The sequence below is a fragment of the Olea europaea genome, chromosome 17, assembly GCF_002742605.1.
Source record: "Olea europaea var. sylvestris chromosome 17, O_europaea_v1, whole genome shotgun sequence".
NCBI classification, from domain to species: Eukaryota; Viridiplantae; Streptophyta; class Magnoliopsida; order Lamiales; family Oleaceae; genus Olea; species Olea europaea.
This window is the reverse complement of record NC_036253.1, coordinates 16,477,943-16,486,757: the sequence shown is the minus strand read 5'-3', so window position 1 is coordinate 16,486,757 and position 8,815 is coordinate 16,477,943.

The following is an 8,815-nucleotide window of genomic DNA, read 5'->3' as shown; positions in this document are numbered from 1 at the left end:
TTGGGCCGGTTCCAATAATCCTGCCAAATTTTGGCCCATTCCAACACCATCGCAAGAAATCACAAATTGCCCCTGGTGCGATTTTTCTTTGTTAATTTTCTGTCCGACACTTCTTCAGCCTGACATAATTAATTCGAAAATTAATTATTCGGAGGCCAAAACGAAGGAATTTTGCGAAAATCCCGTGATCCAGGGTCTGTTCCCCGAGTCCAATTTCTCCGGATGTTTCCAATCAACCTGCCAAATTTCGGCCCATTCTGACGCCGTCGCGACAAATGACGAAATTACCCCAGGTGTGGTTTTGTGTTGTTAATTTTCTGTCCAACACTTTTTCAACCCTACATAATTAATACAAAAATTAATTATTCGGAGGCCTAAACGTTGGAATTTATCTAGCTAAAATCCCGTGATCCTAGATCTGTGCCCCGATTCCAATTTTTCGGGCTGTTTCCAATCAACCTGCCAAATTTCGGCCCATTCCAACACCAGCGCGACAACTGACGAAATTGCCCCCGGTGCGATTTTGCATGGTTAATTTTTTGTCCAACACTTCTTCAGTCTGACATAAATAATACGAAAATTAATTTTTCGGAGGCCTAAATGAAGAAATTTGGCCATAATCCGGTGATCCCGGGTCTGTGCCCTGAGTCCAATTTCTTGTGCCGTTTTCGATCAACCAACAAAATTTCGTCCCATTCCAACTTCGTTGTGACAAATGACGAAATTTCCTCTGGTGTGGTTTTTCTTTGTTAATTTTCTGTGTAACACTTCTTCAGCCTGACATAATTGATACGAAAATTAATTATTCGAAGGCCTAAACGAAGGAATTTGGCTAAAGTCCCGTGATCCCGGGTCTGTGCCCCGAGTCCAATTTCTCGGGCCGTTTCCAATCAACCTGCCAAATTTCGACCCATTTCGACACCATCGTGACAAATGAAGAATTTGCCCTTTGTGCGGATTTGTGTTGTTAATTTTCTGTCCAGCACTTCTTAAACCTGACATAATTAATGCGAAAATTAATTATTCGTAGGCCCAAACGAAGGAATTTGGCTAAAATCCCGTAATCCCGGGTCTATGCCTCGAGTCCAATTTTTGGGGCCGTTTCCAATCAACCTGCCAAATTTCGGCCCATTCCGACACCTTCGCGACAAATGACAAAATTGCCCCTGGTGCGATTTTTCTTTGTTAGTTTTCTGTCCATCAGTTCTTCAGCCTGAAATAATTAATGCGGAAATTAATTATTCGGAGGCCTAAACGAATGAATTTGGCTAAAATCCCATGATCCCGGGTCTGTGCCTTGAGTCCAATTTCTCGGGCCGTTTTCAATCGACCTACCAAATTTCGGCCCATTCCGACACCGTTGCGACAAATGACAAAATTGCCCCTGGTGCGATTTTTGTTTGTAAATTTTCTGTACAACACTTTTTCAGCCTGACATAATTAATACGAAAATTAATTATTCGGAGGCCTAAACGATAGAATTTGCCTAAAATCCCGTGATCCCGGGTCCGTGCCCCAAGTCCAATTTCTCGGGCCGTTTCCAAACAGCCTACCAAATTTCGGTCCATTTCAACACCGTTGCGACAAATGATGAAATTGCCCCTGGTGCGGTTTTTCTTTGCTAATTTTCTGTCCAACACTTCTTTAGCCTGACATAATTAATACGGAAATTAATTATTCGGAGGCCTAAACGAAGGAATTTGGCTAAAATCCCGTGATCCCGAGTCTATGCCCCGAGTCCAATTTCTCGAGCCGTTTCCAATCAACCTGCCAAATTTCGACAAATTCCGACGCCGTCGCTACAAATGACGAAATTGCCCCTGGTGCGGTTTTGCGTTATTAATTTTCTATTCAACACTTCATCAACCTGACACAATTAATACGGAAATTAATTATTCGGAGGCCTAAACGATGGAATTTTGCTAAAATCCCGTGATCCCAAGTCTGTGCCCCGAGTCCAACTTCTCGGGCCGTTTCCAATCGACCTGCCAAATTTCAGCCCATTTCGACACCGTCGCGACAAATGACAAAATTGCCTCTAGTGCATTTTTTCTTTAGTAATTTTCTGTCCAACTCTTCTTCAACTTGACATAATTAATACGAAAATTAATTGCGCGGAGGCCTAAACTAAGGAATTTGGCTAAAATCCCGTGATTCCGAGTCTGTGCCCCGAGTCTAATTTCTCGAGCCGTTTCCAATCAACCTGCCAAATTTCGATGCATTCCGACACCGTCGCGACAAATGACGAAATTGCCCCTGGGATGATTTTGCTTTGTTAATTTTCTGTTGAACACTTCTTCAACCTGACACAATTAATGCGGAAATTAGTTATTCGGATGCCTAGACGAAGGAATTTTGGCTAAAATCCCTTGATTCCGGGTCTGTGCCCCAAGTCCAATTCCTCGGGCCGTTTCAAATCAATCTGCCAAATTTCGGCCCATTCCGACACCGTCGTGACAAATGACGAAATTGCCCCAAGGGTGTTTTTGCGTTGTTAATTTTCTGTCCAACTCTTCTTTAACATGACATAAATAATACGAAAATAAATTATTCGGAGGCCTAAACGAAGAAATTTGGCTAAAATCCCGTGATCCCGGGTCTGTGCCCCGACTCCAATTTCTCAGGCCGTTTCCAATCATCCTGCCAAATTTCGGCCCATTCCGACACCGTCGCGACAAATAACAAAATTGCCCCTGGCACGGTTTTTCTTTGTTAATTTTCTGTCCAACACTTCTTCAACCTAATATAATTAATACGAAAATTAATTATTCGGAGGCCAAAATGAAGGAATTTGGCTAAAATCCCCTGATCCCGAGTCTGTGCCTTGAGTCTAATTTCTGGAGCCGTTTCCAATCAACTTGCCAAATTTCGGCCCATTCCGACACCGTCGCGACAAATGACAAAATTGCCCCTGGTGCGATTTTGCATTGCTAATTTTCTGTCCATCACTTCTTCAACCTGACATAATTAATACGAAAATTAATTTTTCGGAGGCCTAAACGAAGGAATTTGCCAAAAATCCCATGATCCTAGGTCTGTGCCCCCAGTCCATTTTCCCGGGCCGTTTCAAATCTGCCTGCCAAATTTCGGCCCATTCAGACACCGTCGCGACAGATGACGAAATTACCCCTGATGTGGTTTTGCGTGGTTAATTTTCTATCCAACAGTTCTTCAACCTGACAAAATTAATACGGAAATTAATTATTCGGAGGCCTAAACGAAGAAATTTGCCTAAAATCCTGTGATCGGAGGTCTATGCCCCGAGTCCAATTTCTGGGGCAATTTCCAATCAACCTGCCAAATTTCGGTCCATTCCAACAACGTTGCTAGAAATGACGAAATTGCCCCTGGTGCGGTTTTTCTTTGTTAATTTTCTGTCCAACAATTCTTTAGCGTGACATAATTGATACAGAAATTAATTTTTCAGAGGCCTAAACGAAGGAATTTGGCTAAAATCCCGTGATCCCAGGTCTGTGCCCCGAGTCCAATTTTTCGGGCCGTTTACAATCTACCTGCCAAATTTCGCCACATTCCGACACCATTGCGACAAATGACGAAATTACCCCTGGTGCGGTTTTGCGTTGTTAATTTTCTGTCAAACACTTCTTCAACCTGACGTAATTAATGAGGAAATGAATTATTTGAAAGCCTAAACGAAGGAATTTGGCTAAAATTCGGTGATCCCGGGCCGTGATCCCGAGTCTGTGCCTTGAGTCTAATTTCTCGGGCCGTTTCCAATCAACCTGCCAAATTTCGGCCCATTCCGACACCGTCGAGACAAATCACAAAATTGCCCCTGGGGCGGTTTTGCGTTGTTAATTTTCTGTTCAACACTTCTTCAACCTGACACAATTAATATGGAAATTAATTATTCGGAGGCCTAAACGAAGGAATTTGGTTCAAATCCCATGATCCCGGGTTTGTGCCCCGAGTCCAATTTCTCGGGCCGTTTCCAATCAACTTGCCAAATTTCGGCCCATTTTGACACCGTCGCGACAAATGACAAAATTGCCCCTGGTGCGATTTTTCTTTGTTAATTTTCTGTCCAACTCTTCTTCAACCTGACATAATTAATACGGTAATTAATTATTCGGAGGCCTAAACAAAGGAATTTGGCTAAAATCCCGTGATCCCGAGTCTGTGCCCGGAGTTTAATTTCTCGGGCCGTTTCCAATCAACCTACCAAATTTCAACCCATTCCGACACCGTCGTGGCAAATGACGAAATTGCCCCTGGGGCGGTTTTGCGTTGTTAATTTTCTGTTCAACACTTCTTCAACCTGACACAATTAATACGTAAATTAATTATTCGGAGGCCTAAACGAAGGAATTTGGCTAAAATCCCGTGATCCCGATCGATGCCCCGAGTCTAATTCCTCGGGCCGTTTCCAATCAAACGATCAAATTTCGGGCCATTCCGACACCATCGCGACAAACGGCGAAATTTCCCTTGGCGCGGTTTTACGTTGTTAATTTTCTGTCCAACACTTCTTCAACCCGGCATAATTAATACGGAAATTAATTATTCGGAGGTCTTAACGAAGGAATTTGGTTAAAATCCCGTGATCTCAGGTTTATGCCCCGAGTCCAATTTCCTGGGCCATTTTCAATCAACCTACCAAATTTTGGCCCATTTCGACACCGTCACGAAAAATGATGAAATTGCCCCCAGTGCTATTTTGCGTTGTTAATTTTCTGTCCAACAGTTTTTCAGCCTAACATAATTAATACGGAAATTAATTATTCAGAGGCCAAAACGAAGGAATTTGGTTAAAATCCCGTGATCCCTTGTTCGTGCACCGACTCCAATTTCGGGCCGTTTCCAATGATCCAGCCAAATTTCTGCCCATTTTGACACCTTCGCAACAAATGACAAATTGCCCCTGGTGTGGTTTTTCTTTGTTAATTTTCTATCCAACACTTCTTCAACCAGACATAATTAATACGAAAATTAATTATTCGGAGGCCTAAACGTTGGAATTTGGCTAAAATCTCGTGATCCCGGGTCTGTGCCCCGGGTCAAATTCTTGAGCCGTTTCCAATCAACTTGCCAAATTTCGACCATTTCGACACCATCGTGACAAATGACGAAATTGCTCCTGGTGCAGTTTTGCGTTGTTAATTTTCTGTCCAACACTTCTTCATCCTGACATAATTAATACTAAAATTAATTATTTGGAGGCCTAAACGAAGGAATTTGGCTAAAATCCCGTAATCCCGGGTCTGTGCCCTGACTCCAATTTCTTGGGCCGATTCCAATAATCCTGCCAAATTTTGGCCAATTCCGACACCATCCCAAGAAATGACAAATTGCCCCTGGTGCGGTTTTTCTTTGTTAATTTCCTGTCCGACACTTCTTTAGCCTGACAGAATTAATTCGAAAATTAATTATTCGGAGGCCAAAACGAAGGAATTTTGCAAAAATCCCGTGATCCAGGGTCTGTTCCCCGAGTCCAATTTCTACGGATGTTTCCAATCAACCTGTCAAATTTCGGCCCATTCTGACGCCGTCGCGACAAATGACGAAATTACCCCAGGTGCGGTTTTGTGTTGTTAATTTTTCGTCCAACACGTCTTCAACCCTACATAATTAATACAAAAATTAATTATTCGAAGGCCTAAAAAAAATTAATCTGGCCAAAATCCCGTGATCCCGGATCTGTGCCCCGATTCCAATTTTTCGGGCTGTTTCCAATCGACTTGCCAAATTTCGGCCCATTCTGACACCGTCGCGACAAATGGCAAAATTGCCCCTGGTGCGATTTTTCTTTGTTAATTTTCTGTCCAACACGTCTTCAGCCTGACATAATTAATACGAAAATTAATTATTCGGAGGCCCAAATGAAGAAATTTAGCTAAAATCTTGTGATCCCGGGTCTGTGCCTCGAGTCCAATTTCTGGGGCCGTTTCCAATCAACCTGCCAAATTTCGGCCAATTCCGACATTGTCGCGACAAATGACAAAATTGCCCTTGGTGCGGTTTTTTCTTTGTTAATTTTCTGTCCAACACTTTTTCAGCCTAACATAATTAATACGGAAAATAATTATTCGGAGGCCAAAACGAAGGAATTTGGTTAAAATCCCGTGATTCCGGGTCCATGCCCCGACTCCAATTTCTTGGGCCGTTTCCAATTAACCTGCCAAATTTCGGCCCATTCCGACACCGTCGCGACAAATGACGAAATTGCCCCTGGTGCGGTTTTGTTTTGTTAATTTTCTGTCCAACACTTCTTCAACCTGACATAATTAATACGAAAATTAATTATACCGAGGCCCAAACAAAGGAATTTGGCTGAAATCCCGTGATCCCTGGTCCGTTCCCCGAGTCCAATCAAATTTCGGCCAATTCCGACACCGTCGCGACAAATGACAAAATTGCCCCCGGTGCGGTTTTTCTTTGTTAATTTTCTGTCCAACACTTTTTCAGCCTAACATAATTAATATGGAAATTATTTATTCGAAGGCCAAAACGAAGGAATTTGGTTAAAATCCCGTCGTGCCTCGACTCTAATTTCTCGGGCCGTTTCCAATCAACCTGCCAGATTTCGGCCCATTCCGACACCGTAGCGACAAATGACAAATTTCCCCTGGTGCTGTTTTTCTTTGTTAATTTTTTGTCCAACACTTCTTCAGCGTGACATACTTAATACGAAAATTAATTATTCGGAGGCCTAAACGAAGGAATTGGGCTAAAATCTTGTGATCCAGGGTCTGTGTCACGAGTCCAATTTCTCATGTCGTTTCTAATCAACCTGCCAAATTTCGGCCCATTCCAACACCGTCGCGACAACTGACGAAATTACCCCTGGTGCAATTTTGTATTGTTAATTTTCTGTCCAACACTTCTTCAGCCTGACATAAATAATACGAAAATTAATTATTCGGAGGCCAAAACGAAGAAATTTGGCTAGAATCCGGTGATCCCAGTTCTGTGTCCTGAGTCCAATTTCTCGTGCCGTTTCCAATGAACCTACCAAATTTCGGCCCATTCCGACTTCGTTGCGACAAATGACGAAATTGCCTCTGGTGCGGTTTTTCTTTGTTAATTTTCTGTGTAACACTTCTTCAGACTGACAAAATTAATACGAAAATTAATTTTTCGGAGGCCTAAACGATGGAATTTGGCTAAAGTCCCATGATCCTGGGTCTTTGCCTCGATTCCAATTTCTCGGGCTGTTTCCAATCAACCTACCAAATTTCGGCCCATTCCGACACCGTTGCGACAAATAGCAAAATTGCCCCTGGTGTGATTTTTCTTTGCTGATTTTCTGTACAACAAGTCTTCAGCCTGACATAATTAATACGAAAATTAATTATTCGGAGGCCTAAATAAAGGAATTTGGCTAAAATCTCGTGATCCCGGGTCTGTGCCCCGAGTCCAATTTCTCGGGCCATTTCCAATCAACCTACCAAATTTTGGCCCATTCTGACACCGTCGCGACAAATGACGAAATTGCCCCAGGTGCGGTTTTGTGTTGTTAATTTTCTGTCCAACACTTCTTCAACTAGACATAATTGATACGAAAATTAATTATTCGGAGGCCCAAACGAAGGAATTTAACTAAAATCCCGTGATCCCGAGTCTGTGCCCCGAGTCCAATTTCTGGGGCCGTTTCCAATCAACATGCCAAAATTTTAGCCCATTCCGACACAGTCGCGACAAATGACAAAATTGCCCCTGGTGCGGTTTTTCTTTGTTAATTTTCTGTCCAACATTTTTTCAGCCTAAAATAATTAATACGAAAACTAATTATTCGGAGGCCAAAATGGAAGAATTTGGTTAAAATCCCATGATCCCAGGTCCGTGCCCCGACTCCAATTTCTCTGGCCTAGTCCAATCAACCTGCCAACTTTCGGTCCGACAACGTCGCGACAAATGACAAAATTGCCCCTGTTGCGGTTTTTGTGTGTTAATTTTTTGTCCAACACTTTTTCAGCCGTCTGTGCCCCGAGTCCAATTTCTGGGGGAGTTTCAAATTAACCTGCCAAATTTCGGCTCATTCCGACACCGTCGCGACAAATGACGAAATTGCCCCTAGTGCGGTTTTGCGTCGTTAATTTTCTGTCCAACACTTCTTCAACCTGACACAATTAATACGAAAATTAATTATTCGGAGACCTAAACGAAGGAATATGGCTAAAATCCAGTGATCCTGGGTCTGTGCCCTGACTCCTATTTCTCGGGCCATTTCCACTCATACTACCAAATTTCGGCCAATTCCGACACCTTCGCGACAAATGACAAAATTGCCCCTGGTGCAATTTTCCTTTGTTAATTTTCTATCCAACACTTCTTCAGCCTTACAGAATTAACACGAAAATTAATTATTCAGAGGCCAAAACGAAGGAATTTGGCTAAAATCCCGTGATCTCGAGTCTGTGCCCCAAGTCCAATTTCTTGGGCCGTTTCCAACCAACCTGCCAAATTTTGGCCCATTTCGACATCATCGCGACAAATGATGAAATTGCCCCTGGTACGATTTTGCGTTGTTAATTTTCTGTCCGACACTTCTTCAACCTGACATAATTAATACGAAAACTAATTATTCGGAGGCCTAAGCAAAGGAATTTGGCTAAAATCCCATGATCTCGTTCTGTGTCCCGACTCCAATTTCTCGGGACGTTTCCAATCAACCCGCCAAATTTCAACCCATTCCGACACCGCCGCGACAAATGACAAAATTGCCCTCGGTCGGTTTTTCTTTGTTAATTTTATGTCCAACACTTCTTCAACCTGACATAATTAATACGAAAATTAATTATTCGGTGGCCTAAATGAAGGAATTTGGCTAAAATCTTGTGATCCCGAGTCCGTG